The following is a 19,808-nucleotide window of genomic DNA, read 5'->3' on the forward strand; positions in this document are numbered from 1 at the left end:
TAGAGTTTGCAATTATTTATTTATATTTTGGACTCGAGGATTATTTAATTTTAAATTTGAGTATAAATATTGGTATTTATTATATTCTTTAGCATTTATGATTTACAAAATAAATAACTAAAACATTAAGAAATAGTATAAAAAATTTCTTTATTTACTGCTTAAAAGCGATTATAGAATATGTTGTACGATGGCCTAACATTTCTTTAATTGCTTATATTAAATCATATGTGTGATTTATTCAGTTTATTTGCATATAATATCTGCAGTCAATTCAAAAAAAAATAATAATAACTGCTAGGTTGTTTAAAATAACTAAATAGACTAATCGATCGTAGTAAGTAACAAGTACTATGGATTAAATATTAAATAATATTACAGCTGTGTAAAGAGTGGGAAATTAAAAAACTATAAAAATAAACGAATTACCAATATAACAGGTATACGCGGCGCCGGCGCTACAAATATTGGCGCTCTAGGCAAAACCATGTCTTTGCCCGCACCCCTTTCATTCTCCTAATAATCGATTACAATTTTTTTTAGATATGACATTTTTGTAAAATAAAATCAATAGACTTATTATATATATGACATGACCATAGAGGTAATAAATTATTAATAATAAATAACTAAAAATTATATTTTTAGCAAATAGGTACATTAAAAAAAGGCTGCTTCAACTTGTTTGCGCACGTTTACCTTTTTTATAACTCAATTGCGCAAAAACACACAACTCAATTACACACAATATGTATGTGTGGGTGGGGTGTATAAAATTGGCTATTATTATGTTTATGGAAACTTTCTGCGCTATTTGTCGTTTTGGGATTACAATTTGGTTCACAAGGCCATAAGATTGGTGGAAAATTGCTGTTAGAGTCAATATAATTTTCTAAAATATAATCTGTAATATGAAACTAACTGTATTGGATGCTATCGACGTATGATCTATAAAGCCATTTGAAACTTCATTTGGCGGTAAATAACTTGAACCATAAAAATACTTCATCCATTTTCCAATTTTCTAATCTTCTAAGTATTCAGATAATAATATTTTATCTTATTGTATTTGTCTGATCCAATTTTGTCCTAAATTAAAGACGCAGCCAAAAATGTTTTATTTAGGAAAAACGTGCATCACTGCATTATGCGCTGCTTTTTCAAAATCAGCATAAAAATTGATGAAATTCGTTTCATTTCCCATAATTTGAAAGCATATATTGTGTAGTGTTTGTACAATTTGTATGTAAGTATATGTATGTTTGTTACGCAAAAAAAAATATTTGATAATTTGTACTGAAGTCTGTGACGATTTATACATGTGTGTAAATGTGTCATTGTGGTACGTTTTTAGATAAGCGACTGGTTTCATTATGTGCAAGCAAGTCTAAGATTTTCAGGTAAAAATATTGAATGTGCGTAAACAATATGTTGCAGCTAAAAAAAATTGTTTTTCGATTTTCAGTTTAAAACTATTAGGTACCTAAATATACTTAAATAACTTTGAGGCGCCTTAGACGTAAACCATGCAAGTATACCTCCTTGAAAAGCATATTAAATTAAAACTACCATAATTCATGATAATCGTAAAAAATCTCAAGTATCTATTGTTATTCGTTTTTAACAAGATAAGTAAATCGATTTTACCAAAAACTATAGTTTTGCGTGAATATTTTCGTTTTTTTCTTATTTTTTTCTCAGTCATTTAAAGAGTATTGTGTATTTTCAATTTTGACGTCCTAAAAGTACCATCTAGATTCACCTTACTATCGTGATTGAAATTGAAAATTAAAGAATTTTTCTACTATAAAATGTGCTTGACAAATACTAAAAAAAACACACATCGTTTGTAATATCAATATATTGATCATTCCGCTTAGAATCTAAAATACGCATGCGCAGGTATATTGTAATTAATTTACAAGTTCACGACTTAGGACAAACTTATTACCTATTTAAATTTATATTTGGACCCCTTGTCTGTGAGTATATTAAAATTAATTTAGAAAAAGGGGGACACTTAAACAATTGTTTCATATAAGTGAAATTGTTCTACATAAATTAAAATAGACCAAAGAAAAATGAGTCAAAAAGTATATATCGAAATAAAAAATAAAAATAACTGCATATTATATGTATAATATAGATAATTATATTATAATATATATAATTTTACATATAATTTAACAAATTTTATCCGCACCAATAAGTATAATTGCCATATTATATTAAATATAATTGTCAGTTATAACTCAAAAGTCTGAATAAAGTGCTGGACCAAAGTGACACGAAGGCTACAAATTGATGTAAACAAAATATATTAACTTGCTATACGTACGTATGTAGAATTGTTTTAAATATTATTATTGACGCGGCTCTTTCGGGTAAGGCTTTTTCAAGTAAATCGATTTTGAGAAAAATTAAAAAGCTGTAATCGTTATTAATATAGAACAAACGATAAACAAATTGAACCTGGGTAGAAGCAATGCGAAAACAATTCCCACCCGCGGATCACTTAGTTCAATTATTTGGAAAAAAAGAAAGAAAACCGAACTATTGCAGTATGATCTGGGGGTAATGACACTATTAATAATAATAATATATTGGCAAATGGTAATATAATATTATATAGTCTTAATGTGCAGTACAAAAAGCATCTGGAATTAACATTAAATATATAGGTAGGTATGACTAGTTTTTATACTCGTGTTGATACTCGCCAAACCATTACTTTAAGAATATAGGGCACAAATATACCCACAAGACCGTCAACCGCCACTTATTAGTATTATTTATATGGTATAATCTCACACCGCCCACACTCATATAACACGATTATAATAATAATATTAATAATATTGTTATTATTACAGCTCGTGTATATTATACGATTCGTCATCAGCTATTCGTGTGATTGTAATACGCTCAATGCGTTTTGCTATTACCTCGATTCGTTACGCTTTGTTTGTTTTTTTTTTTTTTTTTTTTTTGTCGGTCACGGGTTTTCTCGGGCTACGGCGTGGCGTAGGCGCTCGTTTCGAAGAACGTCATAAATTTTTTACGCAATTTTTTTCGTCTCCCGCGAAATAAATACACGTGGGACTTTTGTGCCGGCCGCGCTCGCCATTTATTTATTGTTCGGCTCCTGTTTTACACCGACGGGACAAACGCTTTTTTTTTTTTTTTGTTGTTGTTATAATTTCGCGTAGGGATTTGGTTTTAAGCACCACCTACGTGATCCCCCACGGAACGAGTGGTCGTTAATATTTTAATACCAAATATACGCATACTTATATCAAATATTTATAAACATTTGAAATACGTTTGCAAAAAAAGGATTTCAAAATTTCAAATATGTTTATGAAATAATTAAAATAAAAGCTTAATCCTCGATCTTATTTGTATACTAAATTTCGTGGGGATTTTTCATTTGAATTTGTCCCCAATGATAACATTAAAAAATAAATTTATTTTACCGGAACGCGTTTTAAAAAAAATGGATATAAACTCAAATACCATACCCAAAAAATATAAATATTATTTTTTTAGATACAACATTTTCATAAGATAAAATAAAAACTATGAGAACCTATATAAAAACATTATGACATGCCCATAGAAGTAATAAATTATTAATAATGAATTATATTTTTAATAAATCGTTAAGATTTTTTTTCGATTTTCAGTTTAAAATCATTAGGTATACCTATACGTATTTAAATGTTCAAATACAGTATCCAAAGAATATATATCGTCTCAACTTCCAGATGTCTAATGAAATTGTAAAAATTGGAGTTTTAAAAAAAAATAATACAAAGTCTACCTTAGGCGTTTTATAAAATACCTAGTAGTTAGGCAAGTGATAAATTAAGTATACTATATACATATGAAATATTCCTAATTTCGATTCTATAGGAAGAAAAAATAATTATATTTCACCAGCGTCTGGACAGCCCACTTGGTGAACACCATTTTTAAGTATGTACATATGTGCTATATTACTATATGCGTTTACTAGATTGTGTATATGTGCACTCGACTATTGTGTAGTTTTAATTTTTTAAACGATCGAGTGTTTTCGCTTTCTTCGCTTTGACAAGGTTATTTGTATATATGTATATGTATTATAATAATAACGTCTATATATGTATAGGTGCTATTGGCGAAGTGACGCGTTAAGGTCTCCCGCAGAGGGGAACTGCCCGAATATATACAGAGTGTCCAACACAACAACAGCGTTTTCGTCTGAGTGAATTTTAAACAAAATAAAAAAAAAATTTTGAAGAACAGTTTTGACGAGGTCATTTTACGTTAAGAAAGAACTGAGTATGTATATAATGTATAATGTATATATAAACGTTTTGTTGTAGAGAATACTTTTTTTAAAGTATTTAAAATACTATAAGTATACCAATACAAATACCTATTAAGAATAAGAAAGTATATTGTATATTTTCTGTGACTTTATTAAAAAAAAAACCACACACATTTATTACAATCATTATAATTACAATGCACCTAAATGAGTGAAATAAGAAAATACTTTACTGTAACAAATTTCACCATTGAATAATTGTGTCTTTGTATTTTTTATATAATTATACTTTTTTTTTAATTAAGTGGGTTATTTATAAACTTCAACACACTGACGAAGGGTTAAAAGTGAAGTAGATTTTACAAATGTACTCGTATTATTGAAACAAATAATAACGAAACATTAATACAGAATCAAAATTAAAAAAATGTATTGCCTATACAAAGAAAATCCACCAAGTCAATATCTCTGATCGTGTCACTTCGTATTATTTTAATAATGACTATACTTTCGTCGAATTTGCTTATTATCTATTATATCATGAAAATATACATTTTTAAGTAAAATATAAAGATAATCTAAAATAAATGTAAATTATTTTACTCGAATAATATTACCTAATTACATTTAAAATAACAACGAGTATTCAAATAAATTTGTTATACTATATGTGTAACACTATATATTTATAAATATTAAATGCGAATATTGAATGTAAAGTGTCTACATAATAAATTATAATTATAATTATTATGTATCGTATAAGTACATTCAACGTGGCTACTATAATTACAATGTACAAATAGTCCGTCTCTACTCTTTCTGATTCCTGAAACTATAATATTATTTATCGTGCAGTAAGAACTAATAACGTTTTAGAAACAAAAAATTCAACCTTAAATATTATTTTAACATACCGTATAAAAACGTTTAAAAATAAAAACTTCTGAGTGCAGCTGTAGCATAATGTATTAAATATATTATATTATTATTCAGTATTTTAGTACTGTCAAAATTTCTAAAAACATTGCATAAACCATAAATTACTGTTTGTTAACAGAGATTGATATATTTTTCGATATACGTTCACTGCGTATATGGTATATAGGTATCTACTGTAAGTACTCAAACCTACTTTAATGAATATTTAAAAATATAATTATGTCGAGCGAATGTTTTCGGATTTCCCGTGTAACTCAGCTTAAATATTGTTGTCACTGTATAGTTAATAGCTACGTAGACAGTATTATTAATACGATGTGTACCTTATTAGTTGATTTTTGTAAAATGTGGTAATATAATAATGTTAGATAACAATCATCATTATTCATTAGGTGTTATTACTTGTGCACCGCGCGGTGAACCTTTATAATTCGCATGTGTAATATGTATACAGTACTACATTATTTCACAATATAAATACACACAATAGACACGTCGAATCGTTATCGAATAAATCTCTTTTTACAAATCTAACACATCTCGTGTATGAAGAATATACGTGAAATAATTTCTTATGTTTTCTTACATGTTTACTTTTGAAGTTGAGCAATACATAGTGCATTCGTACCTACTCGTTCATTTATATGCAATATATTAAGCTGTAATTTTAGCGCAATATTATTATATAGGTACGACGAGTAATGACTTCTACGGAATAGTTATTATAACCTCTGAGGCTCTGAATAACATTGTTAAACCATGTTTTATAATAAAAATAATATTTCAGTATCTTTCTATAGAGGTAGGATATGGACAAAATCCCAAATTTATGATTTTCAGTCTACCATCATTTTTATTAAATAAATCAAAATGCCATTTATCCTATGAAGATGCATTAACTTAAGATTATCGAGTTCTTACTCCTTAAATAATAAGGGGGCTTCGTACGTTATAACGGAGGATTATTTATAGCTTTAAAAATCGTTCATATACACAATACGTGTAAATTCTTGGTACATGAGTGCTAGAATACCATCAGGCATCAGATAAATTCAAATAAATAAACTATGTATTATATAATATATTAAAGCAAAATAAAGTGTAAAAATCAATTGTAAATAATAGTAGAAATTAATTTTATTAAGTATTAAAGAAATTTTGTTATTTATTTTAGATTCTGCAAGAATATTTCAATAAAAGTTTTTATGGTAAAGTATCATAATATATCAATATACGATTGAAACGGACTATGAAATAACAAGAATATAGGCTATCATTATTAGAGCTTTAGGTGCTTATTACTTATAAAATCTAATTTCATCAATTTTAAATCTATTTTTTTGCAGCAATTAACTACAACCTACTACCTCATGTGACATAACAAAAAACCAACAGAAATAAAACCACTCAAAATCTCAATATAATAATATATTTTGTATGTATATATAAAATAATAATAAATAATGACTCGATATCAGATTTAAGACGTGTATTGCCGTATCGGTGATCTCATTAATTTTTGGCAGACCTGTGCTAGATTTACCTCTGCTAGATTTACCCATATTTAAACCCCTTTTAATACTATTTAATTAATCGCCAATCGGGAAAATATGCAGATGGCCGTGGATCTTGAACATATAGGATCTTGAACAAAATATATTATATAGATCAAAACAAAATATATGTGTATCGGTAAACCCGCAGATTGAATTCCTACAATAATTGCGTATAATAAAATACTCGTAATTCGTATATAGGTTACTTATACTTGTAAATGAATAATAAATTAACATAAATATATAATGAAAACCCATTTCTTTCGTTCGGGGTATAAAACGTGTATGCTGTATACATTATAGTATACCTAACTTTTACCATTATTATCTATACAGATTTAATACATTAGTACATGTATCTACATAATATATTAATATTATGCACTTCAAAGTTTAAGTAATCCACAACAAAGAAATAATAAAATATTAACCGTGGATGTAGCGTTAAGTTACCTACTTATACTATAACTACACTGTTTTGAAATTGACGTTTACCCTGAAAGCCACTGCGGCTACGCCTCATATAATATATAATACATTAATATACCTTTATTATATTATGCATATTATTAGATTTATGAATAAACATATTTTATACCTTATCATACCCGGTGTTGAAATATCGTAACAATTTAAAAATCTAATATAGGAAAAAATAATAAATCCTTTTATTCCTTTGTGTCTAGTAATAAAGTTTTACGATTTCGTTATTATTTCACCTAACTATGACATTATGAGATTATGTAATGGACTTAAGACATCATATTAAACTATATTCTAGGGATGTTCACGTCGCATTAAATTCATTATACCTACTGATTATCTATATAGATAATGAAGTATTAACGTGGAGTAGAGTGTAGGTATCTATGAAGAAAACTGTATGTGGAAATGATACAAAATAAAAATTCAAGACATCAATTATTCCATTTCAACTTACTTACAATTAATATTGGTATTCATGTGAACACACAAACCTCAGCCCGTGTTAGTTACACGATGAGAGAAGATTTATTATATTATTAATTTTAGGTACTTATTTAAATAGTCAAAAAGTTAGAGAGTGGTTGCTGGTATCTAAATTAATATATATTTTTAAATTAATCAAGATTAAAAGTAAATAATTTTACGATAAGCGATGTAAATCGTTTTTAGAAATATCTCTACAATAGGTACATTAAACTACATTATATAATCGTATTTTAGTAGACCTCATAAACGTTTTACTTAACAATATTATGTTTTTATGCACCTACCTTGTCAATTTGTTGGGCACATATAATACTGTAGCAAAAGTCATACTGCAGGATACAATGTCGAGGACACTCGTGACTCGTCTCGTTTCGAGTGAATAATTATAAATATTTAGATGTAAATTATAAGTAACACAATAAAACGATGTCTCTATCAAACCGTCATAACATATGAATATGTATGTAGTCAATAACACATGCGACTAACAAATTAAGTTTGAATACAAAATTTAAATTAACACGAACTTGTCGTAAGATTAAAAAATTCCATTATATAGATAAAATGTGAACATAAAAAATAAGTTTGACGTACGATCTTTAAAATTATAAATTATAATATGTAAAATAACGTTTGGATAAAGGTAGAGGTATACCTATATACAATTATAAACGTGCATATTATATTATATACATAAATACGATAAAACATTCTTCTGCCAGAAAAAATTACGAAAGATAAAACTGACGAAAAAAAAAATGAATAATTAAAATATATATCTTTCTAAAATCGTAATAATTTACATTTCTAGTTTTTTACAATGAATTTTATAGTTGATTCAAAATATTTCTTTTGGCTATTATATAGACCTAAATATTATGTATATAATATACCATTATAATGGTATTGTTAGTAGGTAGATATATTAAATACAAGTGTAAGTCAACAAATATAGTTTCAGTGGCCAGTGATGTTCGCTGTATATATATTTGGTAAAAAGAAGGAGACCTGAAACCAGCTCGGTGCACACGAATTTCGTATTAGTCCCTTGAATTGCGTTGCACTCTTATCTTAAAATAAATAGGTAACACAAATTATGTCGTCCCAGTTGAATTATTAGACATATTTTTATTAGTGTTTCTCAGTGGTATACAAACTGATTTAATATTATAAATATATAATTATTTTTTGGGTCGTGCTAAATTTTTCCAATCAAGATTTTGAAAATTATTTACGTGCCCTAAATAAATTATATTTTCTAAAGATAAAAATAAAGTTAACGATTTATTATATTATTTTATTAAGTAGTGAACATATTTGTTTGTGATTATAATTTTTAAAATGTATACAAATTGTTTCTTTGAATTTCTTATAACCAAAATATTATAATAAGCAACATAATTTTTAATAATTTAAATTTTTTGAGTGCCATTAAAATTTGACTAACGTTTTGCAACTTTTGGCACGTGTACCGTATAGGTTCATTAGATAAATTATTTATCGACGAATATATTTTTCATAAATATTAAATTAAATATGATACATATGTATATGTGTATAAACTATATATGATTTATGATAATATGTAGTATTATTATTTTATGTTAAATTTTAAAAACACATTGAATTGTAAATTGTTAGTCAAATTTAAATATGTAATATTTTTTAGTAATATTACTTTTGGAATTATTTATGAAAATTAATTGTAGGGGAAAATGTTACACGAATTACATCTAGGACACAATTCGTTCAAAAACATATGATGTTACTTGTCTTTGGAACACAATTCGCGTAGGGTGTACGCTCCACCAGCTAATAAATTTATACTCGATACTTCAGGTAAAATCGTGTTTCATAATCTATGTAATTATTATTATGGTATAAGTGTCCAAGCATAAAAGTTGATAATTTTTAAAAATTACATATATCATACTATTATTTACATCTTCTAGCTTTATTCTTCGAGAAAAATTTCAGTGGAAAATTTAATTTATTTAAGAACCAGTTATAAACTACTCGTTTCATAGTAATTTCAATCTAATTTTTAAATTAAATACACAAAATTGGAATAGCTAAACGCATTTTTTGGTATAGTATGCGTTAATTTGACGGAGACAACACATACAGGTACTTGATGATAATAATCTTAAAAAAATTTTTTAAAACTAAAAACAAATCAGTCTTATGATTTTCTTTTTTAATTTTTTTTTAGCTTCAACAAATGTTGGATATTACTGTTATTAGGTACGAGATCATCAATAAATTATTTACATTTTTTTTTTTAAAATACTTTATAGTATAGTTAAAATACATATTTCAAGTAGATCAAGGGCTTTTTTTAAGTGTATATGACTGATTTCATCATCTCTTTTTGAAATCTTAGGATTTATTTTTATAAATGTGTAGGTATTTTTTTTCTTATTTATTATTACGAAACAAATAAATTTTAAATTAAAGTCATTCGAGTTTTTTAAAAGTTATTTGTACATACGTTACTTCAACATAATATTCACCGCTTTACCTCTACCTTTATAAAATCTTGACTACGCCACTGTGCATAGGTAAATATATGTAATGTGTATATATGTGTGCGTGTACGTGTACGTGTTTGAGTTTGTATGTATTGAAAATACCTATTAAAATATAAAAATGGGTACTCGAACACGAATTTACGAGTATACATGACCACCAATTTTAAATTTTAACCGTTCACTGCATCAGTAATATATATATAGAAGAGTATAATATTATTCATATCATATATACTTGATTAGAGTGTTTGTTTTGTTTTTACCTACAAAAATAATTTAATACATATATTGTGTCACCAATAATCGTAATATTAGGGCTGAGATGGTTCAATACTCGGGTATATGTACTATGTAGGTACGGAATATACATACGCATATATATATTTGCGTACGGAAATCGATTACAACACGTTACACTTTATAATATTATACATGTATCATACATTATATATATTTACGACAACTTAACGATGTCGTATTGCGCAGACACCGTGATTACATTACATATAATAAGCTATATTATTTAGTAAAAATGTTTCTAGTGCGTTCGGTATATATGTATATATATATTATATTAAACAGAAAATTGTGAATAGTTATGGAGGAGGTGTAAAGGAAACATTCTCCCCCTTCAATCCTATAAAGTCTTAAATGTATATAACCTTCATCAACATTTAACTTGTACACAAATATTTTAATTTATATGAATATTTTAAATGTCAATTGATAACAATATAGATACAATAATAATGTATTTATTGGTCCAATGATTATTATTCCAAAATATAAAATAGAGTTATTTGGTTAAAGTTAATTGATCAAAAATTTTATTTTTATTAAATACATAAGGAGTTATATGAATAAAAACTAATATGTAATACTTGTAAAATCTTAAAGCATAAAAAAAAGTTCTAAACAAATTTGGACAATTCCCCTTTTCCCACCAGCAAGTGAAATTATTAAAAAAAACACTGTAAACGTCGTCGATGCCATCAATATTATGTTGCGCATAAATTTTGATCGCAATGATAATAATGACTACACTGTACACAAATATTAAATTAAATTGAAAATAATTATAAATTATAGCTTAAATACATTTATATATCAATGATAAATTACATATCTACTATTCATAAATACTACAAATAAATATAGTTGAGTCGCGATAACTCGAAAAACTTAAGAACTCGAATTTTTTTTGTTCCCCTATAATAAATATAAATCATATACAATAAATTAATATAAATTTGAGTTACATATCTCGAAGCAAATTTTTATCTCCTTTCAACTTCAAGTAATCGCGACTCAACTGTATTTTTGTTAGTAGTTACTTACCAACAAAAAATAAATTCAAATATTCAATTGATTAATAAAAACTATAAAAATAATATTGTGATCATAATAATATAAATCTAGATGTAAGTACCGAAATATAATTCATAAATTTAAAAAAATAATAATATAACATAACAATTAACAATTCCTAAGTTTTGTATCAAATAATTAAAACATTTTGAACAATATCTATTAATATAATGTTTTGATGATTCCATAGGTAGGTCGTAGGTAGGAACCTACATAAAAATTGGTCACATGTATTTTTTTTTATTTATTATGAATTTTTATACTTTACTTGAGAGGGGCTGGGGATTAGCTCGACCATGCAATAAATTACGGTAGTACATAATGGTGTATTTAGTCAGATATTAAAAATAATTAAAACGATATTTTTTATAGCTTACTCAATTTTCTTGTATTTAATAGTCCTCGATTAACTTTTTCGTGCACGATAATAATCTTTGTTTAATTTTTCCGTGGTCAATTTTACTAGTACAAATAATGGGACACGGTGTCCCGGACACCCATATAAATATTTATAATTACGCGTGTAAATAACCTATACTCTATAGGTTAGGTACCGTGTTCGGATGCAGACGTACGTTACCCCAGAACCCCCACATACGATTTTCATTTTTTTTTCACCAATATTAGTATGCAATTAGTATGAATTTGTATGTCCATTTTTAAAATTTGTACGCATATAGTTTTCGCCTCACAAGCAAAAAACCGGGTGGTGCTGGAGAAACGTTTCCCCAGCACCCTCCGCCAGAACCGATGGCGTCAGGGTGATTTTTATGATTCCATCATTTAGTACGTAATTTATATGCCCATTTCCAAAATTCGTACGCAAATTATTCAACGAGAAAAATCCATTTTTGTGTGGGAGGATGAGCTAACGTTATTCTAACCCCCCTAAACCCGCCTAATCGAAATACAGAATACATAAATTTAAATATGAATATAATTACAAATGTATTCACTTAAAAATTGATGTTTAATAAATCAAAATTGAATACATAAAAAAACAGATTAAATGAAAAATAATATTTAATAAAAAATATTATTTCAATAAAAACAATAACAATAGAATAAAAATCTAAATAAAAATAATTAAAATCGTATGTGGGGGTACTGGGGTAATGTTCGTCCCATTTTATAGATCCAGATTAACTATGTCTATTTTATATGTCTATAAATCATTATTATTGATGTTATATATCATGTCAATTATTATTTTCAATATTCGATATAACTCGATGGTAATTTTATTGATTTACTCTTAAACGTCAAAGTATTTTTTTTTTATTATTAATATTTTAATCCTAAATTTGATCTCTTAATACTTAGATATTTATTAATTATATTTATATCATTAACAATCAGTAAATAATTAAGTAAAAATCAAGAAATGAACTAATTTATAAAATAATTTAAACGCAACTCTAAGTTATTAAAAAAGGTAAAATACTGGTACGCAAATGTAGACTATCCATCTGTTTTAGTCTTTTTTAATCAGAAAGCAATTTACTTACTAAATAAATGCACTGATCTTATACCGTTATATGATTGTTTCTGTAAAAACTGGAATTATTAATAAGTAATAACTTAGTAATACTTTATATTGTAATGATTAATTAATTACACGCATTGAATGCATGTCAACGGTTTTTTTTTTTTTTGTTATAACCCCGTCCAATTCATCTTAGCACTCAAAAACCCGTAAGATTAAAAAAGATATTAATCTAAAAAATATATTGTTTTTTTTTAAAAAAAAATAACGACCGAGTTTTGAGTGCCAAGATGAACAAGTCGAGTTATATACAAGGACTTAGTTTAAATATGTCAAGAGAGAAGGGGTTACGGTGATATAAATTTCTTGTCTAAAAATGTATTAAATTGGATATATCTAACATACTTACATAAACCAAATGTTAGAAATAGTTAAAATATATAAACATTAGAAAATAAATGTTTTTATGGTTATAACAATATGTATACTGCATACTGTGTACTAGAAAAAACTAGAGAAAACGCAGCAGCAGCGCGTGCGACGAGTAAGAACATATTATAAATATTAACTATTCAGCTCAGCCTAAATACGCGTTTCGAGTGGTTGGCATTATTTCAAAAAGTATCTACCAAAATACTCTAAATTATGTTTCATAAAAAAGCCATCGCAATAAAATTGGTTTAATATGCAAAACTCAACATGAAAAACAACGTATAGGTAGACCTATTAGTATTACGTATACCACACCAACTAAATATATGTATTATATGAACAATTTGTAAAACGTCAAACATAACAATTTGCCGCCGAGATCTTCCAGTTGCGATATGAGTGCAATGATAATATAATAATAATTACCAGACAATATTTGTACCTACTTATCACAAGCTCTCATCATTACTCGGCATATATTATCTGTATGACTGCAACTGTAGACAGCCGTACGTAGTTCGTGTAAACGTGCAATAATAATTTTAAGTCTATCCGTCTAAATAAATGTATACATATATAAAATATTATATATAGTTATTATATGAGAACTGAGAAATATATGTTTGAATAAAATTATTCACAGCGAATGATTCCAACATACACTATACCTATAACAGATAATGTTCGGGCCATCATTTTGTCTTCTCAAAAAATTCTTAATCTCCCAAAAAATAGTTTCTATTTCATATTTGACAAGCATTATTGTTTTATAGCTCGTTTGATTAGAACGATTTTAATTATTTCAAAATTATCTGTAAAATAGATTTTATTTTAGAATGATTTTGAAGTCATCATAGTTTTTATTATTAGGTCTTGGACTCTTGTCTCGTTCAAGTTTTCGTTCATAATGTTTTTAGCATAAGACCATTGATCATTTTTAAAATGTATGACTATAATAGGTACGAATTATTTTAAACTCCTGAAATCTAATTAATAACTACAATTTTTTGCTATTTAACTATTTAATTTAGTTTTCTGTTAAACTGTTATTCATTTCATATTTATACATAATAAAGTGTCCATATTTGTATGTCCACTAATAAAAATATATTATTTTATATGTTTAATAAAAACAAATAAGTTATTTTATATTATACATTTATAAAACTTTTTAAATTCTTAAATTTTACTAATATTGGGATATGTCTTACAGATTTGCCTAATTTTTTTCCTTATTTCATAGAGTAAACTACAATCTATACAATAGTATTTACATTTAGTAATTGAGATATAAATATATAAGCAATAACAATGAATATTTTCAATATGTCCAGTGATAACACCCAGCTAAGTACTTCATTTAGAATTTGTTATAGATACATCCTGTATTAAAAATTAATTGTCTTTAGTACCTACCAGTATTTTCTAAAGATTTTAGTCTTGTAAATAATTATAAAGTTATTTATAAGTGTTAATACGTAAATCTATACTCGTTTATTTATTTGAAATAAATAGTGAATTTTATATTTAATTTCGAAAGATGATGTAGGTAGTTGTAATTTGGTTTATCAAGATAATATTAGCACGTTACGCAGACATTAAACATATGGTCTTAAACATTTTAAATCGCTTATAGGTATTCACTAACCACATAATATAATATGTATTATGTACCGAAATAATTAACCAAATGTGGGTGCCCGGTGTCCGTTTGTTAGTAGACAAATATTCAAGTACTGCACGTGAGTCTGTGAGTCAGTTATTATTTTATTTGAACAATATTACTCAATTTATGACGCGCGCAGTTGAACCTATACAATGCGCACTGATAATAACAATACAATAAACATACCAAGAACACGTGAGCAAATTGCAAATCTTTTTAAGCGCTACAGATGATAAACAACAAATGAAAAAAAAATATTATGTAATAATTGTTTACTGACCGGTTTTTTTTGCGATATACAAGCGACGGGTGTCTATGTGACTTCATTTTAATATATATGGTATTATATTATTATATCATCCGTTCGAGAATATTCGTAAGGAAATTACAATCGATTTCGGTGTCATTGAAAGAGGATGCATTCTCATTCGTTGTGTTTGTTATTCACATACTTACGTAATTTATAAATTAAACAATTTACGTTCTTCGTTACTTCCATTTTTTTCTTATCAGATTATTTAGATTAAATGTATCTACTATAACACTTAAATTTAATTATTTTAATTCTAAAATAAATTTAGGTTGATATAATCAGACAATTTAAGATTACTTATAATTTTATTTAAAAGTAAAAAAAACTAATTATAGAGCATAGATAATGTTGGGTACCTATTGTATTTTAGGTTTTAATTTAATTATAGGTAAATTTATTCTAATATCAAAATTCAAAAACCAGACAAAAGAGGAAATGTAAATTTATAGTACTTATGTTATGTTTGGGCTCAAGAACTTATGCACTGAAAAGGTGATCAATGTATGTAATATAAATAATTGGTAAATATTTCAAATCCCTAAGATTATTTCTTCTTAAATTACAAAAATTTTAGGACAATTGTTGCGTAAATATTTCCATTTCCACTTATTTTTACCAATCATTTTAAAAGGTATTGAAAATTATCTATTACTATGTACTTTAATACTCTTCCCTTCTCCCCCCCAAAATACCAATCAGACCCAATTTGCTACCCTCTATAATCTAAATAGAAAATTGAAGATTTTTTTCCTCTAATGTAATGACATGTCTGCAGTCACACACACATACAAAATAATAATAATAAAAACACATATGCTTTGTAAAAACTAATACAATTATCGCTCTGCATCTAAAATGTTAGTATACTCGTAGGTATGTAAATTTCAATAAAAAAAGCGTTAAGTTCTTATAAATTATTTAATTTAAAAAAATATATAAAGTAGGTATGTAAGTCCTAACAATCTTTGTTTGTAGAAAAAATTATGACAAAATATATACTGAAAATTGATAAACTTAAAATTTAAATCGAGAATTATTAAACAAATGTTTATTGACTCTGATTTCTCTTATTGTCTATTGACTTTCCAAACGCATGTTTTAATAATTATAATATTTTATTATTTACTTATAACTCATTTTAAAATTAAAAACATAAACCATCAAACATAACAGATAATGTTGTTAATTGTTATTATAGGTAAATTAATTATATTATTAAAACTTATTAAATTAAACGACTAAACGTGAACTTAAACCTAAACCTAAATTATCTACGTTACGTATTTGTAAGACGGAGACAATAAATTCGAGTGTGGCGCGTGTCTTCAACTCCTGTTCTTAATCAACATACTTGATAATTAAATTAAATATTAAATAGATTTCCAATACATTTATATTACGAGTATTCCAAATGGAGATTTTAAAGCTAACAATCATAATACTACTTATAGTATAGAGCTATAGAGGGATGGAGTATATAAGGTATATACTATATATTTTCATTGGTTACTTATTTAAACTTTGTAAAAATTATTTTTTCATAATCATATGTTAACTTCTAAAAATATAAATATTTCTTTAATAAATTCTAAAAAAACCAAAAGAAAAATCTTATATTAATTTAAAACTGTATCTTACAATAATCTAAAATAAAAATTGGTTTATTTTAAATAGTAGATTTAGTGTACCTATCCCATTGGATAAACATTGGAACCATCAAAACATTTGCTAATTCAACACTCTAAACAGTTAGTCTTCTGTATTATGATTATTGATAAAGCGATAGTTGATGACCTGTGAAGGCTCGTGGTAATGTGTAGTCTAACATAAGGCGTACAGTACGAACAAAAAATACATAATTTAGTTTTTCTGGCTTTATTGAATATGATACCCTTCGAGTTAAGATATTAATACAGTTAGCATTCAAAAAGCGCCAAAAGTTTAAATTCGTCGCTTTCAAAATAACACGATATCTGCAGCTAAAGGAGAAAGTAGACGCATAATATACATTTCAATACGAGAAATCATTTATTTATATATATTTGTACATATAGGTACCTATCACATGCGGTGTATCGATCCAAATAACCTCTCGTTTTATGGTAGATACTTTTTTTGGTTTGTATGTACGTACCTATTAATATTAGGATTGGTCACGTTTATTACGAGCAATAAGAAGCATTATATTTAATTACCTACCTAACATTTTATAATCGTGCAGTTCTTTAGACCCGTCATGAAACAACTTTTGACTTAAACAGATATATGCACAATATAGCTACAAGTATATATTATATAGATATATACGTACATAACAGCACTGTTCCGTAGGTACTAAAGATCGCGACCAGAAAGTCCGATAATAATGCAGCACTCGTGGTTGTGAATAAATCATTCGACCGGGTATATTATAATATTATAACGACTTTAGAACTGGGCAACATAACACAGCAACCGGTTCACTAAATTATATAGCCATCGAGTTGCAGTTTATACTATTATGGTAGTGACTAGTGCATTCTATATACACAATTCGATGCGATAATCCATAAAACAATATCTGTGTCTAAAAATTCCTAAATATACCTACTGAAATAATATTTATCAAGTATAGAAATAACAGAATTATTCGTGTAATATAATTGCAATCCATTAATATAAAATTGAGTTCTTACATTTTTTTAATGCTGTCATTAAATCCCGTGGTGCATCATTTGTCCATCATTATGTTGCCGTACTGAGCACAATATTGAGATCAGGCCAGCTAGTGTATAATATCAAACAACAGCTGCAGAGTAAAAAGCGTAGGGTAAGCAAACGTTCCTGGTAATAACAATTTACGGCCGAATATTAAAATCCATCATGATAATCTTTTTATATAATATTGTAAAATGATTTATTTTAATGTTTCTATTTCTTACATGTTTATTCACCTAACTCGTGTTGTTATATTGAACTATTATAGATATAGTCAGAAAAAATTAGAAAAATATTTGTGAAGGGGGGAGCTGAAGTCCCCATAATGATTTATTAACCAGTATTCCTCAGAAGTTTTCATATTCTACATCCTTCTACTAAACAATATTGAAAACATAAGAAAAGATATTTTTTGTATATTCCGTTTATGATTTATTTATGCATTATACATTTATACATAATGTGTATATCTTTGGAAAGGAATCGAGCGAACTAAAACGACTATAGTTTGGAGAAAATTTATTGATCAACGACAGCAGCGTGCTATGTAGTGTTATTATTTATTAAAATAGTTAAACAAAAACTTATAATGTTTAATGAATTTCGTCAAAATTATAACTTTAAATGTTTATAAAAAAATATTGCAACCATGTATTTTTGATATTTTTCTAATTGGTAAATAATCAAATTATGAAATTTGTTAAGCTTTATGGCCTAATATAATTGTTTTATCGATATTTGTAAAAAAAAAAATCAAAAGTTTTTCAAATTTTTAGTGTTTTTAAATAGTTCAAAAAGTATAAAAATATTTTACCATTTACATAAAATATTCTGACATAAACATTCAATGAAAATTTCAAGTATCTAAGTTTATTCAATTTTGAATTAAACAAAAAAAAATATTAATTTTAGTTGGTTACTAATTTGTTGTAAAAATTCTCGTTTTCCATATTTATTTTTATTTATTTATTGGTTATTTTTAACCCACAAAGTAACGACTGGATTCAATTTGCTACCAGAAATCACTCCTTAAGTTGAAAATCAAAGCACCGTTATTTCCCAATGAGACGACGACAGGAAGAAAAAAAATACTCATACCATTGAAAATCTATACATATCACTCCGTTCAGAATCTAAAATAATCGTAATATCTAAGTATTTCGAGTTCAAGGGTGAAATTTGATATACCTATGTTATTTACATAAACATTACGAACAGATACATAATATATGAGCTTTTTATTTTGTCATATAATTCATAACGACCATAAGAGTAATAGTAATATTGAACTAGTATTAACTATAAATTATAATCAACGCACTTTTGACTGTATTTAATTCTGTTAATACTATCTATAATGGAATAAACGATACGCACACCTAGCGAAAACGTGTGAAAACAAAATCGTAAACCTAGAACCGTTTTTTTTTCTATTACCACCGAAAATATTGCAGGCAATTATATAGATTAACCACGAGCTGTAAAAAATTACAACAAACAATGATGCGGATTAAGTACATTCTGGGTCAT

The 19,808-nt window shown here is 26.4% G+C and overlaps 1 pseudogene; it reads right to left on the reverse strand.

Annotated features, from left to right (window-relative positions):
- Positions 1-734: 734 nt before the first annotated feature.
- Positions 735-1,237, reverse strand: LOC113555910 (annotated as a pseudogene).
- Between the last annotated feature and the right edge of the window lie 18,571 nt (positions 1,238-19,808).

The sequence above is a fragment of the Rhopalosiphum maidis genome, chromosome 3 (assembly GCF_003676215.2).
Source record: "Rhopalosiphum maidis isolate BTI-1 chromosome 3, ASM367621v3, whole genome shotgun sequence".
NCBI lineage: Eukaryota > Metazoa > Arthropoda > Insecta > Hemiptera > Aphididae > Rhopalosiphum > Rhopalosiphum maidis.